Source organism: Aotus nancymaae, unplaced genomic scaffold (genome assembly GCF_030222135.1).
Source record: "Aotus nancymaae isolate 86718 unplaced genomic scaffold, 86718_ANA_hifiasm-v0.15.2.pri h1tg000018l, whole genome shotgun sequence".
NCBI lineage: Eukaryota > Metazoa > Chordata > Mammalia > Primates > Aotidae > Aotus > Aotus nancymaae.
Genome location: NW_026988430.1, coordinates 22,603,859 through 22,621,778, shown reverse-complemented (window position 1 = coordinate 22,621,778; position 17,920 = coordinate 22,603,859). Strand labels below are relative to the sequence as shown.

General features: G+C 36.0%; 1 protein-coding gene and 1 non-coding gene across 8 annotated transcripts in view; one reads left to right on the top strand and one right to left on the bottom strand.

Annotated features, from left to right (window-relative positions):
* BCAS3 (BCAS3 microtubule associated cell migration factor) overlaps nt 1–17,920 on the top strand; it is a 695,431-nt gene that overhangs the window by 256,491 nt on the left and 421,020 nt on the right. The window lies entirely within an intron of this gene.
* LOC135275791 (small nucleolar RNA U13) lies at nt 7,522–7,622 on the bottom strand. The gene has a single exon (XR_010343374.1). It is a non-coding gene; the product is annotated as a small nucleolar RNA U13 (small nucleolar RNA).

Sequence of the window (17,920 nt, the reverse complement as noted above, 5' to 3'; positions counted from 1 at the left end):
TTTACCATTTTATCCATACCAGTAGTTCCTTAATTAGAGAAAAACTAGAAAATGGAGTTTTAGTCATTAGCTCAGTATCTTTTCATTTCTTCCAATGTTCCCATCAGGCAGATTATCATTTATGTGCAAATTTTAATTCATTCATGAATAAGTATGGGAATATTTAACATCTCATATATATATAATGCCCAATTTCTTTCTTCTGGAAGAAATACTTAAAATATTTTTACCTTCTTGAGGGTGAGGATTGTTTATTATATCTGCTTTATTCTTCCCAAAAATACCTATAATGCATACTTTTAAAGTTCCTATTGCATTTAATGAAATTGATTCTTCTATTAAGATTTCATTTTAGAAGTATATTAGTTGGATCATGATTTATATATTTTATTTATGCAATATTCATGTTCAAAATTACCTTATTTCTTCTCCTCCTTGTCTAGATGGAATCAGTTCTTCTCTTCTTTGTGTCACTCATTTTATGCCCCATTATAGTACATGTTATTTTGTATTTTGACTGGTTGTCTACTTGTCTGTCACCACTAATACTGGGATTGCTTTTAAAAATAAATTGTGCCTTATTGATTTTTATATGCACAGGTCTTCCACCAAGACAGATATATTTTTTCCTCGGACGATATGAAAGTAGATGGCCAACATGGCATGAAGCCTTATTACCCTCAATGGTGGAATGTGTATTTCTGTAAATGAGAACATTCTTCTATGTAATCATAAAAAATCAAATCAGGCTGGGTGCCATGGCTCATGCCTGTAATCCCAGCACTTTGGGAGGCTGAGGCAGGTGGATCATGAGTTCAGGAGTTCGAGACCATTCTGGCCAATATGGTGAAACCCCATTTCTACTAAAAGTACAATTAGCTGGGCATGGTGGTGTGCAACTGTAGTCCCAGCTACTCAGGAGGCTGAGGCAGAAGAATCCCTTGAACCCAGGAGGCGGAGGTTGCAGTGAGCTGAGATTGCACCACGGCACTCCAGCCTGGGCAACAGAGCAAGACTGTCTCAAAAAAAAAAAAAATCAAATTAATTTCCACCATCTAATTTTCAAACTCCATTTTAATTTTCGCTTATTGTCCCCGTAACTAGCAAAAGGATCTAGTTCGGGGAAACTTAATTTTTATCTCTCTTTAGTCTCCTTCATTCTGGAACAGGTCATTATTATTTCTTAGACTTTTATGCTCTTAGCACATTTAAGTATTACAAGGCATTTATTTTTGTTGAAAGTGCCTCAGTTTTTTTCTCTGATGTTTCATTATGATTAGATTCAGCTTACTTATCTTTGAGAGGAATGTCACAGAGTAGATGCTGGTTTTTATTGCATCCTATCAGGTGGTACACGATTTTGATTTGTTATTGATGATGATCAGTTTAATCACATGACTGAGATGGTGTCTACTAGTCTTCTTCACTCTGCAGTTACTCTTTTGTACTTAGAAAAATTTACGTGGTTTTTTGGAGCAGTAATTTAAAACTATGTAAATATCCCATTCTGTATCTAACTTTCAGTTTATTCCTTTATTTACCTATCATTTTGGCCTCATAGATTCCTATTTTATTCATTGGATTATATTTGTTCAATATTTATTATAGTGCACAAAATGTCCTACATTTGGCTAGTGGGAGCCCAATAATTTGGTGTCTGTGTCCTTTTGACATATCTTCATCACTCTTTGAGCTTGTCCTTACTTTCTGGCACAACTAACTTGCTTATTCATAAGTTTAGTTACCATTCATTTTTGTCTCTTTTGTATGGAAGTTTTAAACTTGATGAGGATTTTATCTAGAGTTAATATTTCAGTGTGCTTCTGGGCACATTTTGTTTCTTAACTCTGTTTCAAACCCTGTCCCATCATAGATGAGGTAGTCACTGAGATGCTGTACCTCAATTATGACCTTTTAGAATTTGGATATTTTAAGTGCTTAACACCTGTTTTTGATACCTCTTTGTATTAGAGTTATTTGCCGTTTAATTTATCTATAAGTCCAATATGGAAATAGAAATTTTGCTTAAGCTTCTTGGTATCTCTCATGCTTAGAATGGAGCCTTGCATATTGTGGTGCAAATGTTTGCTAATGCCAGTGATATTCCTACTTAACAGGCAGGAAAATCAAATAGAAATTATTTACATGATTGTGCTCTAGAACACACTCTGTAATTTGGGAGATTGAGAATTTTTAAACCCGTATACCAGGACCTCAGTTAGTGACCACAAAATTAATTTTTATAAGGTTCTACAGAAAATTATTTTGAAATAATATATAAAATTTACCACCAGTCATGAAATTTATATATATCACATGATCTATTTGGCCATCTTGGAGTACTACAAAAGCATGTTTTTCTGGATTCTTCCAAGAACTCTGAGAGTACTTTAATCAGGCAATGAAAAAATTCAGTATGTGGATCTAATTATACTGAATTAAGTTATTTTGTGGTCTATGACTTGGGATATCCTTTGCATCTGACAGTAATTTTCCTCATAAAGCACATATGTAGTAAGAAAAATAGTCCTTGTTTTCAACAGTAAATATAAACCTTACATGTATTTTGTTAACATACTTTCTCAAGCAGACTCAGGTCATTTTTTTACTTAGCATACTAATTTTGGTAATGGCAAACTTGCTTTTGAAACAACTGTAAATCAGAAAAGTGTTAATTTTGCCATACTAGAATAAAACTGCAAAATAATATGATTAGTATCTTCAATTGTCAAGGGGAAAACGATCTAGCTATTCAATATTATTAACTGATAACTATTTGATGATCATTTTAGATAAATGCAAATAGTGTGAGGATGTTCCTATTGCCTAGTTATGCTTATACTAATACTCAAATTTAACTGGACTTTCTGTAATTTTTTTTTGTGTATTTAGCAATCCAATGCATGGCCCTGTAGTCATGTAATTTTCTTCAGTTTTTCCCCAAAAAACATCATTTTTATTGAGATAAAATTCACATAGTATAAAATTTATTTTTAGAAGTGCAATTCAGTGGTTTTGTTATGTGCTTAGAGTTTGCACATCATCACTAATATCTAATTTCAGAACAATTTTGTAATCCTTAAAATAACCCCTTTATCCATTAGTAGTCATTCCTGATTCCTATTTCCCCAGCTCCCCTATATACTTGGATGCTGATTAGTAATTATATAACTAAGGACAGGCTAAATACTTTCTCTGATCTTCAAGTTACTCTTTTGTAAAATGGGACCAATACTGATTTCAGAGTTTTAAGGAAAATATGGGAAATATTATATGTAAAATGCTTAGCAAAGCACTGACTGGCACAGTAAATGCCAGATAAAGAATTAATATTAGGGCCTCTACTTTTGGCCAATATAAGTTAAGAGCTGGATTAACTCTCTACCTGAAAGAACTAAACAACAAATAGTGGTTTCCTAGTTACTGTACATTAGTTGTTGAAAGATGGCCATCCCTGAGAGATGGAGAACAAATGAGAGAGAGGCTGCCTGTGGTTTCCCCAACTTACTGCCTTTAGTTTCCAGTCATGGTGCAGTAAGGGGGAACCCTAATGGAGCTTGGTAGTCTCCCTGAATTGATGAGATATTGCTAAGAGTCCCAGGAGGCCAAGATCATAGATTCTTAATACAGTGGACCAGAGATATGGGAGCTGCAGAGAGAATTCCGGAGATCTGCAGAGGAGACATGAGAACAAAGAACTACCGTCAGACCAGAAAGGCAAGAGTAAAACTATCTTTTATTCAAAGATGACATGATTGTCTGTGTTGAAAAACTAAAGGATTTTATTTTTTAAAAAAGAACTAATAAATGATTTCAACAAGGTTACAGGATATAAGATCAATATACAAAAATCAGTTGGACCTCTGTATACTAACAGCAATGAATTGATCATTTTAGAATATCCAAATATACATACTACTGACATTCAGTAAGCAAGGCTTGTACTCTGAAAGCTAGAAAATATTGCTGAGAGTAGATAAAGATGTAAATAAATGGAGAATTAAGCCATTTTCTTATGCTAGAATACTTACCATCATTAAAATGCTGGTTCTGTCCAAATTTATCCATAGACTCAGTGTAATCTGCATAAAAATCCCAGCAGGTTTTTTTTTTGGTAGACATTAACAAGATAATTATAAAATTCACATGAAAATGCATAGGACTTGTGAGCAAAATAATTTTGAAAATGAAGAAGTTGGAGGAATGTCACTACCCATATCAAGACTGATGAAAACTGTAATAATCGATAGGGATCCTGTGACCTTTTCCACACATATGGAGACAATTTATTTTTGACAAAGGTGCAAAGATGTGTAAAACAAGTTTACTCAAATTAGATTACAGACTTAAATGTAGAACCTATAACTATAAAGTTATTATAAGAGAACGAAAAGAAATCTTTGTGACTTGGGTGAGGCACAGACTTTTAAAATGTGACATTAAGGTTGGACACAGTTGTAATTCCAGTACTTTGGGAGACTGAGGTGGGAGAATTGCTTAAGCCCAGGGGTTCAAGACCAGACTGGGCAACACAGGGAGACTCTGTCTCTACAAAAGCAAAAAAAAAAAAAAAAATTAGTTGGGCCTGCTGTTACATGTCTGTAGTCCCAGCTCCTTGGGAGGCTGAGGTGGGAGGATCATTTGAGCTTGGGATGTCAAGGTTGCAGTGAGTCATGATCACACCACTGCACTATAACATGGGAAACAGAGCAAGCCCCTGTCTCAAAAAAAAAAAAAAATTTTTTTTTTTTTGCAAAATTTTCTATTGCAAAATCCATTAAAAAATTGATAAACTGTATTTCATCAAAGTGAAACACATCTGCTCTTTGAAGAAAACCATTATGAGAATGAAAAGACACAAGTCACATGTCTTATGTCCACAATACTTTTAAAGAACTCCCCACAGTCAGTGAGTAGAGAAACTAAATTTCTCATATTTCATACATTGCTGTACACAATATGGTACAGATAGACTGGGCGTGGTGGCTCACACCTGTAATTCCAGCACTTTGGGAGGTCGAGGCGGGTAGATCAGCTGAGGTCAGGAGTTTGAGACCAGCCTGACCAACATGGAGAAGCCCTGTCTCTACTAAAAATACAAAATTAGCCGGGCATGGTGGCATATGCCTGTAATCCCAGCTACTGGGGAGGCTGAGGCAGGAGAATCATTTGAACCCAGGAGGTGGAGATGGTGGTGAGCTGAGATTGCACCATTGCACTCTAGCCTGGGCAATGAGAGTGAAACTCCATCTCAAAAATGAGTGAGTGAATGAATAAGTAAATAAATAAAGAAAATGGTACAGCTTCTCTGGGAAATAATTTTGCATTTACTTAAAATATTAATATGTACTTACCATAGAATCCAGCAGTGTCAGTCCTGGGCAGATTGTTCACATTATAAAATTCATGTTGTTCAGGATCATGTCCCAAATTACTCAATGGTTTTTATCCTGTGGTTACCATAACAAATTGCCATGAACTTGGAAGCCTAAAATATCTAAAATGTATTCTCTTACAGTTTTGGAGGCCAAAAATCTAAAATCAAAATGTAAGCAAGACTGAACTTCCTTTGGAAATTCTGAGGAAGAATTTGTTCTTTGCCTTTTCTAGCCTCTGGTGGCCTTTAGCATTCTTGGGTTATAGCCACATCACTCAATCCCTGTCTCTCTCATTGTATTGACTCCTCCTCATTTCTGAGTCTGCTCATCTTCTGTATTTCTTGTAAAGATACATGTGCTTGTTTTAAGTACCAACCTGGATAACCCGGGATAAGCCCCTTCTCTTAGGATCTGTAACTTAATCATCGATTTTGCCAGAGAGTAACTCTTTGGTCTTTTAAGGGATGTGGACATCTTTTGGGGGCTATAATTCACTTCTCTATATTCCCCTCTTCTGTCCTCCAGAATTCATGTTCATGCCTTATGCTAAGTATTACCTTTTTCCCCTACCAGCATCCTCAAAAGTCACAACCCATTACAGCATCAACTCTTAAATCCAAAATTAAAAAATATATATTATCAGCTCAAAGGTCCAGTTTCATCATCTCAACCATCTGACTCTGGTGTGGTTGAGACTCTGGAATTCATCCTGGGCAAAATTCCTGTGCCTCTGTGGAGCTATGAAGCTACAATAAAAGTTACCTCCTGCCAAAATACAGTAATAGGACATGCATAGGATAGACATTTCAAAAGGGAGAAATGGGAAAGAATAAAGGAGTCACTGGTTTCAAACATGTTTAAAATCTAGTAGGGCAAATCCCATTTTGTGTTTCAAGGCTGGAGGCTCCTATCTGGCTTGAGGCCATGTATGGCCTATGGCTCTGCCCACTCCTGCCCTGGTCCTGCTTGGACCTTTAAGCCCACATCCCTGCCCTTGGAGTCATTCATACATTTTATTGAAGGGTAGCACAGGATTCCACCTAGGTAGCTCTATCAGCCTGTTTCCTGCTTGTAGAATTTTGCAAGTCCAGTAGCTGCCATCTTCTTCTTCTTCTTCTTTTTTTAAATTATGTCTTTGTGCCTGTCAGTCCAAGATGGCAGATTCTGCAGATACTGCATTCTCAAAAACCTTGTGTATCTCCTCTGTATGTCATGGGGATCCATGCCATCAGACAAGAGGACAATCCACAGATCTTTCTTGGATTTCCCTGTCTCTATTCCTGGCTTCTGTTGGTCGAGTGGATCCATGAAACACATGCCTGATGTCTTCAGCAGAATATCATCAAGCTATACTCTTAGCCTTCTCTTCAGAGTACATTTTCCTAATCATGAAACTCCTCATAGTAGCATCTTTTTCTCCTAGGTAGGATATTCAAATACCAGAAGATCCAAAGAAAGTATTACTTAATGGTAAAATTAGAAGCACTCTGAACAGCAGTAAGGGAGATATTTGAGGTCAGGGAGAAATTCTGAAAAACTTAAAATCATATCATAAATTTTGTCATTTAGCCATGATGGAATGAGAGGAACTGGATTAAACCTCTGCATTAGTCAAGATTTTACCAGAGAAACAATCAGTAGGTCATTAAAGAGGTTTATCAGCATATATGATTGTGGGGGCTGGCTAGGCTAGTCTGAAAACAGCAGGGCTGGCCAGGAGGAATTTCCCAGTGGAAAATCTCAGGCAGGAGCTGTTGCTTCAATCTCTAGGATTACAATAGTCACATTAGCAGAATGAATCCCAAGATTACCCAGATGTAGAAAATTATAAAAATTATTTTCTTAAAAATAAAATTTCAATTTTGGAATCATTTTAGATTTACAGAAAATTTGTGAAGATAGTACAGAGTTTCTATATATTCCACATCAATTTTCTCCTATTTTTTACACTTTAAAAAATTGAGATTAAAATATACATATGAAATTCACCATCTTTATCATTTTAAAGTGTACAGTTCAGTGGTAATAAATACATTTATATTCCTTTTCTTCCCCTTCATTGCCCCCTGCCCCACATTTCCTGGCCTCTGATAACTGCCATTCTACTCTCTATCTTCATGAGACCCACTTTTTTTTTTTTCCACATCAGATGGGTAATGTGCTGACGTTGTAACGATGCTTTAGGGAGGTACATCTCATACAAGAGCGTGAAAACCCAATCATGCTTATGAACTGCAAAATGATCAAAGATCCACTTTTGTAGTTCCCACCTGAGAGTGAGATCAAGCAGCGTTTCACTGTGCCTGACTTATTTCTCTTAACATAGTGGCCTTCAATTTCAGCTATGTTGCCACAAATGACAGGATTTCATTCTTTTTTTAATCGCTGAATATTTCATTGCATATATATACACTATATATTCTTTATTGATTCATCTGTTGATGAACACTTAGGGTAATTCTGTATTTTGGCTATTGTGAACAGTGCTGCAATAAACATGGGAGTACAGATATCCCTTCGATGCATTGATTTTCGTTCTTTTGGCTATATACCTGGTAGTAGAAGTGCTGAATCGTTTGATGGTTCTATTTTTAGTTTTCTGAGGAACCTCCATACTGTTCTCTGTAGTGGCTGCGCTAATTTACATTTCTACCAGCAGTATACAAGAGTCTCTTTTCTCCACATTCTCACCAGCATCTTTTATTGATTGTCCTTTTGATACAAGCTATTTTTACTGAGGTGAGATGTCATCTCATTGTGGTTTTGGTTTTTGTTTCTCTGATGACTAGCGATGTTGAGCATTTTTTTTCATATACCTATTGGATGGACATTTGTATGTCGTCTTTTGAGAAATATGTGTTCAGATCTTTTGCCCATTTTTCATTTTCTTATTTTTTCTCTTGTCTCTAGTGGGGTTGGATTTTGCCAATTTTAAAATCGGATTATTTGGGGAGTTTTGCTATTGAGTTATTTGAGCTCTTTATATATTGTAGTTACAAACTCTTTGTCAGATGGATAGTTTGCAAATATTTTCTCCCATTCTAAGGGTTGTTTCTTCACTTTGTTGATTGGTTCTTTCGCTGTGTAGAAGCTTGTTAGCTTGAGGTAATACCATTGTTCTATTTTGCTTTGGTTGTCTGTGTTTTGAGATCTTACACAAAAAGGCTTTGCCCAGACCAATGTACTGGACTGTTTCCCTAAAGTTTTCTTTTAGTAGTTTCATAGTTTGAGGTCTTAGATTTAAGTCTTTAATCCATTTTGATTTGATTTTTGTTATGGTGAGAGATAGGGTTCTAGTTTCATTCTTCTGCATAACTATCCAGTTATCCCAGTACCACTTATTGAAAAGACTGTTCTTTCACCTTTGTATGCTCTTGGCACCTTTGTCGAAGATGAATTGGCTGTAAATGCATGGATTTATGTTTGGTTTCTCTAGTCCGTTCCATTGGTCTATGTATCTATTTTTATGGGTTATTGCAGATGTGTAGTAAATTTTGAAGGCAGAAAGTGTGATGCCTTCAGTTCCTTTGGCTCAGGATTGCTTTGGCTATTTGTGGTCTTTCGTGGCTTCATATAAATTTTAAGATTTTTTTTCTATTTCTGTGAAGAATGTTGTTGAAATTTTGATAGGGATTGCATTGAATCTGTAAACTACTTTGGATAGTATTGTCATTTTAACAGTATTAATTCTTCTGATCCATAAGCATGAAATACCTTTCCATTTTTTATGTCTTTAATTTCTTTCATATTTCATAGTTTTCTTTTTATAGATCTTTCACTTCTTTAGGTAGATTAAGTCCTAGGGGTTTTATATTTTTGTAGATATTACAAATGGGATTGCTTTCTTGATTTCTTTTTTCAGATTGTTCTCTGTTGGTGTATATAAATGCCACTGATTTTTGTATGTTCATTTTGCAACTTGCAACTTTACTGAATTTGCTGATCAGCTCTAAAAATTTTTTGGTGAGCTCTATTGCCTTTTCTAGGTATAAGATCATATTGCTTGAAAATAAGGCTAATTTGAATTCTTCCTTTCCAATTTGGATGCCCTTTATTTCTTTCTCTTGCCTAATTGCTCTAGCCAGGACTGGAAGTGGGCATCCTTGTCTTGTTCGAGTCTTTAGAGGCCTTCATTTTTTTCCCTGTTCAGTATGATGGTAGCTGTGGATTTATCATATATGGTGTTTATTATTTTGAAGTGTGTTTCTTATATACCCATTTTGATGATAGTTTTTTTTTAGTCATAAAGGATGTTGAATTTTATAAAATGCTTTTTCAGTATCTATTGAAATATGTGGTTTTTGTTCTTGATTCTGTTAGTATTATATGTCATGTTTATTGATTTGTCTATGTTGAACCATTCTTGCATCCCTGGAATGAATCCCATTTGATTATTGTAAATGATCTTTTTAAAGTGTTGTTGAATTCTGTTTGCTAGTATTTTGTTGAGGATTTTCACATCTATGTTCGTCAAGGATATTGGCCTGTAGTTTTCTTTTCTTGTTGTGTCTTTATCTGGTTTTAGTATCAGGGTAATGCCTTGTAAATGAGTTTGAAAGTATGTCCTCCTCTTCAAGTTTTTTGAAGAGTTTGAGTACAATTGGTATTAATTCTTCTTTAAATGTTTGGTAGAATTCAGCAGTGAAACTGTCAAGTCCTGGGCTTTTTTTTTTTTTTTAACTGACAGAATAATAATATAAATGAAAGAAAACAAAGAATAAATATTCAAGTACATATTTAAATGTAAAGAACTAAGCTTCAGGTTTGGCATAAATGGTGATCACTCTCATTGACGATAGTAAAATGAATTGGAGAATGTTGAGTAACTGAAGTCTATGAATTCTTTTTTTTTTGAAAGGAAAAAGGAAAAAAAAAAGAAAAAGGAAGAAAGAGAGAAAGAAAGAAAAAGAATGAAGGAGAGGAAGAAAAAGAAAGAGAAAGAGGGAGAAAGAACAGGAGTATTGCTTTATTGCCCAGGTAGAATGCAGTCTAAAAATGGGAATTGAAAATCTCTTTTATGCCAATAATTATGCTTAACAATGGAGACAGGAAGGAATAAGGGAAGAAAATAACAAACAAGCAGCCAACCAATATTTCATTTAAACCTATGAAATGCTATGCAATTACTGAGGAGTGATTTACTTCCAATTATGTAGTCACTTTTGGAATAGGTGTGGTGTGGTACTGATAAGAATATGTGTTTTGTGTATTTGAAGTGGAGAGTTCTATACATGTTTATTAAGTTTACTTGTTCCAGGTCTGAGTTCAAGTCCTGGATATCCTTGTTAATTTTCTGTCTTGTTGATCTGTCTAATATTGACAATGTGATGTTACAGTCTCCTGCTATTATTGTGTGGGAGTCTAAGTCTCTTTATAAGTCATTAAGAACTTGTCTTATGTATCTGGGTGCTCCTGTATTGGGTGCATATGGATCGTTAGCTCTTCTTGTTGCATTGATCCTTTTACCATTATGTAATGTCCTTCTTTGCCTCTTTTGATCTTTGTTGCTTTAAAGTCTATTTTATCAGAGGCGAGAATTGAAACTCCTGCTTTTATTTATTTATTTATTTTTGCTCTCCGTTTGGTTGATAAATCTTCCTCCATCCTTTGTTTTGAGTCTTTGTGTATCGTTGCATGTGAGATGGGTCTGGATGCAGCATACTGATGGGTTTTGACTTTTTATCCAGTTTGCCTGTCTGTGTCTTTTGATTGGGGGATGTAGTCGATTTAAATTTAGGATTAATAATAATATATGTGAGTTTAATACTGCCATTTGATGCTAGCTGGCTGTTTTGCCCATTAGTTGATGTAAATTCTTCATTATGTTAATGCTCTTTACTTTTTGATATATTTTTGGAAAGGCTGATACTGGTTATTCCTTTATATGTGTAGTGCTTCTTTCAGAAGCTCTTGTAAAGCAGGCCTGGTGGTGGTGAAATCTCTAAGTACTTGCTTGTTCGCAAAAGACTTTATTTTTCCTTCGCTTGTGAAGCTTAGTTTGGTTGGATATGAAATTCTGGGTTGAAAGTTATTTTCTTTAAGGATGTTGAATATTGGCCCCCACTCTTTTCTGGCTTGTAGGGTTTCTGCTGAGAGATCTGCTGTAAGTCTGATAGGCTTCCCTTTGTGGGTAACCTGACCTTTGTCTCTGGCTGCCCTTAGTATTTTCTCCTTCATTTCAACCCTAATGAATCTGATGATTATGTGCCTTGGGGTTGGTCTTCTTGAGGAATATCTTTGTGGTGTTCTCTGTATTACCTGGAGTTGAATATTGTCCTGCCTTACTAGGTTGGGAAAGTTTTCCTGAATAATATCCTGAAGAGTATTTTCCAACTTGGATTCCTTCTCTTTGTCACATTCAGGTACACCTATCAAACGTAGATTAGGTCTTTTCACATAGTCCCATATTTCTTGGAGACTTTGCTCCTTCCTTTTTATCCTTTTTTCTCTAATCTTGTCTTCTCGTTTTATTTCATTAAGTTGGTCTTCGACCTCTGATATCCTTTCTTCTGCTTGATCAATTCGACTGTTAAAACTTGTGCATACTTCATGAAGTTCTTGTGTTGTGTTTTTCAGCTCCATTAATTCACTTATATTCCTCTAAATTGTCTATTCTCGTTAGCATTTCGTCAAACCTTTTTTCAAAGTTCTTAGTTTCTTTGCATTGGGTTAGAACAAGTTCTTTTAATTCACAGAAGTTTCTTATCATCCACCTTCTGAAGCCTACTTCTGTTAATGGAATGCACTCATTCTCCATCAGGCCTTGTTCCGTTGCTGATGAGGAACTGTGATCACCTCTAGAGGGAGAGGCGTTCTGATTTTGGGTATTCTCTGCCTTTTTAGGCTGGTTTCTTCCCTTCATTATAAATTTATCCATCTGTCATCTTTGTAATTACCAACTTTCTAATTAGGTCTCTGAGTGGATGTCCAACTTGTTGATTCCCAGCTTCGAAATCTGAGCAATCCACTGCGCCAGCCAAAACAGCAGTGTTAAGATTGATGGTGCTTTTCTGCCCGGGAATTTCCAGTCTGGCTCCCTTCTTGAGTCCGTCCTTCAATCAGCTGAGTAGGTGACTCTGCCTTCCCGGAACTCCAAACGTCGGCCAAAAGGGGACCCAGTCCCACTTACTCTGCACCAAGAACCACTGTGCTGAGGCACCGGCAAAACCGCCTCACTGGCCACAAGAGTCGCGCTGGCGACCTGTGGGGCTCCTCCGCTGGGAATCTGGTCTGTGAGCAACAAAAATTCGTCTGAAAGTGTGGCGTCCTCTTGTTCTCTGCGCTTTCCCTGGGAGCTACAATCCCAAGCTGCTAGTGATCAGTCATCTTGGATCTGTACTTTTAATCTGTAGTACTGATGATTTTTTTTTTTTTTTTTTTTTTGTGGAGGCTTCTTATTACAGCTTTAATTTTGTTACTTGTTATTGGTTTGTTGAGGTTTTCTATTTCTTCATGATTCAATCTTGGAGGTTGTCTGTTTACACAAATTTGTCCATTTCTTTTAGGTTTTCCAATTTATTGGTGTATAATTGTTCACAGTAGTCTCTAATGATTTTTTGTGTGTCTGAGGTCTCAGTTGTTATGTGTCCTTTCTTTGTTTCTGATTTTATTTATTTAAGTCTTCTCTCTTTTTTCTTAGTCTAGCTCACGACTTGTTGATTTTTGTTTACATTTTTGAAAATCAATGTTTTCTTCCATTGATCTGTATTTTTTAGCTTCAATTTCATTAGCTTCCTCTCTGATTTTTATTATTTCTTTTCTTCGACTATTTTTGGCTTTGGTTTGTTCTTGCTTCTAGTTCCTTGAGGTATATCATTAGTTATTTATTTGAAGGCTTTCATTTTTCTTTCATTTGCCTCTTAGTACTGCTTTTGCTGTATCCCATAGATTTTGGTATATTGCTTTTTTTTTTTTTTTTTTTGAGATGGAGTCTTGCTCTCTTGCCTAGGCTGGAGTGCAGTGGTGCAATCTTGGCTCACTGCAACCTCCACCTCCCAGGTTCAAGTGATTCTCCTGCCTCAGTCTCCTGAGTAGCTGGAATTACAGGCACCTGCCACCACTCCCAGCTAATTTTTGTATATTTAGTAGAGATGGAATTTCACCTTGTTGGTCAGGCTGGTCTTGAACTTCTGACCTCAAGTGATCTGCTCCCTTTGGCCTCCTAAAGTGCTGGGATTACAGGCATGAGCCAGCATGCCTGGCCTCTATATTGCATTTCCATTTTTCCATTTTTATTTGTTTCAAGACATTTAAAAATGTCTTTCTTAATTTCCTTATTGACCCATTGATCATTCAGGAGGATGTTTTAACTTCCATGCATTTATGTATTTTCTCTAGTTCTTCTTACTAAGTTCTAATTTTAGTCCCTTGTTGTCATAAACAATATTTTATATAATTTTTACTTTAAAAATTTTGTTCAGATTTATTTTATGACCTAAAATATGGTCTCTTCTGGAGAATGTTCCATGTGCTGGTAAAGAAAATTTATGCTGCAGCAGTTGGATAAAATGTTTTCTAAACATCAGTTAGGCTTATTGGATCTAATGTGTAGTTTAACTCTGCTGTTTCATTGTTGATTTTCTGTCTGAATAATTTGTCCATTACTGGAGTGGGGTCTCCTTCTTTTATTGAATTACAGTCTACTTTTTAGATGTTAATATTTTCTTTATAGACTTGAGATATCCAGTGTTGGCTACATAGATATTTATAATTCTTACATATGCTTGCTTAATTGACCTATTTATCATTGTAAAGGGTTCTTCTCTGTCTCTTTTTATAATCTTAAACTGATTGTCTACTTTCTCATATAAGTATAGCTACTCCTGCTGTTTTGGTTTACAGATACATGGAATATCTTTTCTCATCCTTTCACTTTCAATCTATGTGTGTCTCTATAGGTGAAGTAGATTCTTGAAGGCAGCATATAACGTGGTCTTATTTCTTTATTCATTTGAAGTAGATTTCTTGAAGGCAGCATATAACGTGGTCTTATTTCTTTATTCATTCAGCCACTCTGTGCCTTTTAGTTGGATAATTGAGACCATTTACATTCAGTGTTATTATTAAGTAAGGCATTACTACTGCCATTCTTTTGCTTGTTTTCTGGTTTCTTTCTTAGTGCCTTCCTTTGTGGGTAAGTGATTTTCTCTGGTAATATGCTGTTAATTTGTTGCTATTTCTTTTTAATGAGTCAGTTACAACATTTTGTGTTACAAGTTTTTGTGTTGTGGTTACCAGGAGGCTTACAGAGACATCATATAATAGATATAACAAGTTATTTTAAAGGGACTACAACTTATCTTAGATTACAAATACAAGGGTAGAAACTAAAGCAAAAGAAGATGTAAAAAAATTCTATACTGTTTTTCCATCACCTGGTTTTTTTTTTTCTTTTCTTTTCTTTTTTTTTTTTTTTTCCTTTTTTTGAGATGAAGTTACCCAGTGGTACGATCTCGGCACATTGCAACCTCTGTCTCCTGGGTTCCAGTGATTCTCCTACTTCAGCCTCCTGAGTAGCTGGGATTATAGACATGTGCCAGCACGCCCAGCTAATTTTTTTGTATTTTTAGTAGAGATAAGGTTTCACCATGTTGGCCAGGCTGCTCTCGATCTCCTGACCTCAAATGATCTGCCCTCTTAGGCCTCCCAAAGTGCTGGAATTACAGGTGTGAGCTACCATGCCTGGCACCTGCAGCATCTTGACTTTTAGTTGTCTCAGTTTACATTGTTTGTATTACCTATGTCTTAACAGGTTGCTAATAGTAATGATTATTTTTGTTAGATTTATCTTCCAGGTTTCATACTAGAGTTATGAGTGGATTGCACACCACCATTTCAGTTATATTTTGTGTTTCACCATGTGCTTTTTACCAGTGGGTTTTATAACCTTGAAAAGCTTTCATTTTGGACATTAGAGTTTTTTTGGTTCAGATGGAATTGTTCTCCTTAGCATTTCTTATAATGTGTGTCTGGTGGTGCTGAATTATCTATTTTTGTTTGTCTCAGAAATACTTTATTTCCCCTTCATGTTTGAAGTGTAATTTTGCTGAATATAATATTCTTGGATGGCAATGTTTTCTCCTTGAGCACTTTGAAAATGTTGTTACATTCTCTACTGGCTTGTATGATTTACATTGGGAAGTCTGTTGCCAGAAAAGTTGGAGATACGGTATTTGCTTCTTTTCTTGTGATGCTTTTAGGATCCTCTCTTTGTCCTTGACCTTTGAGAGTTTTTTTTATTATATGTGTTAGAGTATTTTTATTTGGGTAGAATCTGTTTTTTGTTCTTAGTCCTTCCCATAACTGGGTATTTGTATCTCTCTTAAGTTTTGAAAAGATTTTCCATTATTATTTCCTTGGCTGCATTTTCTACCCTTTACCCTTACCTCCCTCATGAACACCAGTAATTCTTAGATTTGGTCTTTCTAGGTAATTACCTATATCTTGTTGGTGGTATTCATTACTTTTTGTTCTTTTTCCCCACTGACTGTATTTTCAAATAACCAGTATTTTAGGTCACTGATTCTTTGCTTTGCTTGGTCCATTCCACTGTTGAGAGTCTCTAATGACTTCTTGAGTTCAGCGGATATGTTTCTCAGTTCCAAGATTTTCATATTTTTCCCCAATCTCTTTGTAAATTTCTCTGATAAATTTCTGAATTGCTTTTCTATGGTTTATTTTATTTTATTTTATTTTTTGGAGATCACTGAGTTTCCTTAAAATGACTATTTTGAATTCTTGGTCAGAGGGCTCACAGATCACTGTCTCATTAGGGTCTGTCACTGTATTTTTGCTTTGTCTATTGGGAAGGTCATAATTCCCTAATTGCTGATGTTTTTTTCATGTGTTTAGCTATATCTTTGCATTGAAGGATTATTTATTTAAGTTTTATCTATCTACCTTCTTTTGGTTTTATTGGGTATATTTTGCTTAGTGCATTTTTGTTGCCCAGGCTGGAGTACAGTGGTGCAGTCATTGCTTACTGTAATCTAAAACTGCTGGGCTGGAGCAATCCTCTGACCTCAGCCTCCTGAGTAGCTTGGACTGCAGGCACGTGACAACATGCCCCGCTAACTTTAAAAAGAATTTTTTTTTGGTGGGAGGTGTAGAGACAGACTCTCACTGTGTTGCCCAGGCCTGTCACAAACTCCTGGCCCCAGGTGATCCTCTCATCTGCCTTGGCCTTTCAAGGCACTGGAATTACAAGCATGAAGCATTGTGTCTGGCCTCTTAGTGAATCTTTACAGCTAAGTTGTTGCCTCCCTTTTGGATATAGGTGGTACCTAAAGCCCAGGTTCACCTTGGATCTGCTAAATGGAGTGCTGCCTATCTTGATTTGGGAACATCCTAAAGTGGTTATCCCCACAGTGTGTCAAGGCTGGCTAGGGGTTTGTGCCCAGGGACCTTTGTAATGTATCTTTTAGTGCATGGTGCTGTTGAACAGCCACTTTAATTTAGTGTCTCCTGTAGCCAAGTAACAGAACAGAGTTTCCAGGGCTCGGGATAGTAGTCTAGCCTCTCCACTTTGTCACCTGTCCTCAGGGTTGTTTCTCCCATCAGGCAACCATGATATTTCCTGCAGGTTAAGGCAAGGACAAGTTTCCTGCCAGAGCATCCAAGATGGTGAGAAAGCTGGTTTACCACCTCAGTCTCACTTTTTCTGGTATAATCACCATGAGTCAGGAGTAGATTTTCTATGCTCTTGATGCCAGGCAGAATTGGGGGAGGGACATCACAGATCTGGAAGTCTGAATCTCTGACCATTCACTCTGAATTTTTGTCCACTTCTCTGTGGCCTCAGAAATTGTCTTATCCTCATATTTGAGTTCTGGGTGTTACTGGTTAAAATCTCATTGCTGTGTATTTGTTTTTGGTTTTCTGCAAGGGTAGTGAAGCCAGTTAGCTTCTGTGCCACTACTTTGGAACTGGAAGTCTCTATTTTCTAGTAGAAATTATTTTAAAGCATCTATTATTACAATGCTCAATGACATGAAGGAAAATATGCTTCTTTTAAATAAAAGGGTAGGAAATGTCAGCAGAGAAAGAGAAAATGTGAGAAATTACCTAGTGAAAAGTCTACAACTTAAAAATACAATATCAAAAATAAAAAATGGATGTGTTAACAGCAGAATTGATTAAATAAATTTGAAGATAGATCACTAGAAATTTCCAAACTGAATGAGTGAAAAAATAAATAGAGCCTAGCAACATGTGGGACAATATCAGAGCTAACATACATGTAGTTATTGCAGAAGGTGAGGAGAGAGAGTAAGGGAGGAAAAAAAATCTATAAGTGGAAAACTTCCTACTTTTGTCAAAAGACATACATTTGCAACTTCAAAAATATAAGCAAACAACACACTAGATTAAATACAACAAAAGCCATGTCTAAGGACATCATATCATTTTTCTGAAACCAAAGTAAGGAGGAAATCTTGAAAGTAGGCAGAAGAAAATAATGCATTATACACAGAGAAAGTACATTTTAACACACTATTGACTTCTCATTGGAAACCATGAAAGTTAGAAGACAGTGGAATAAT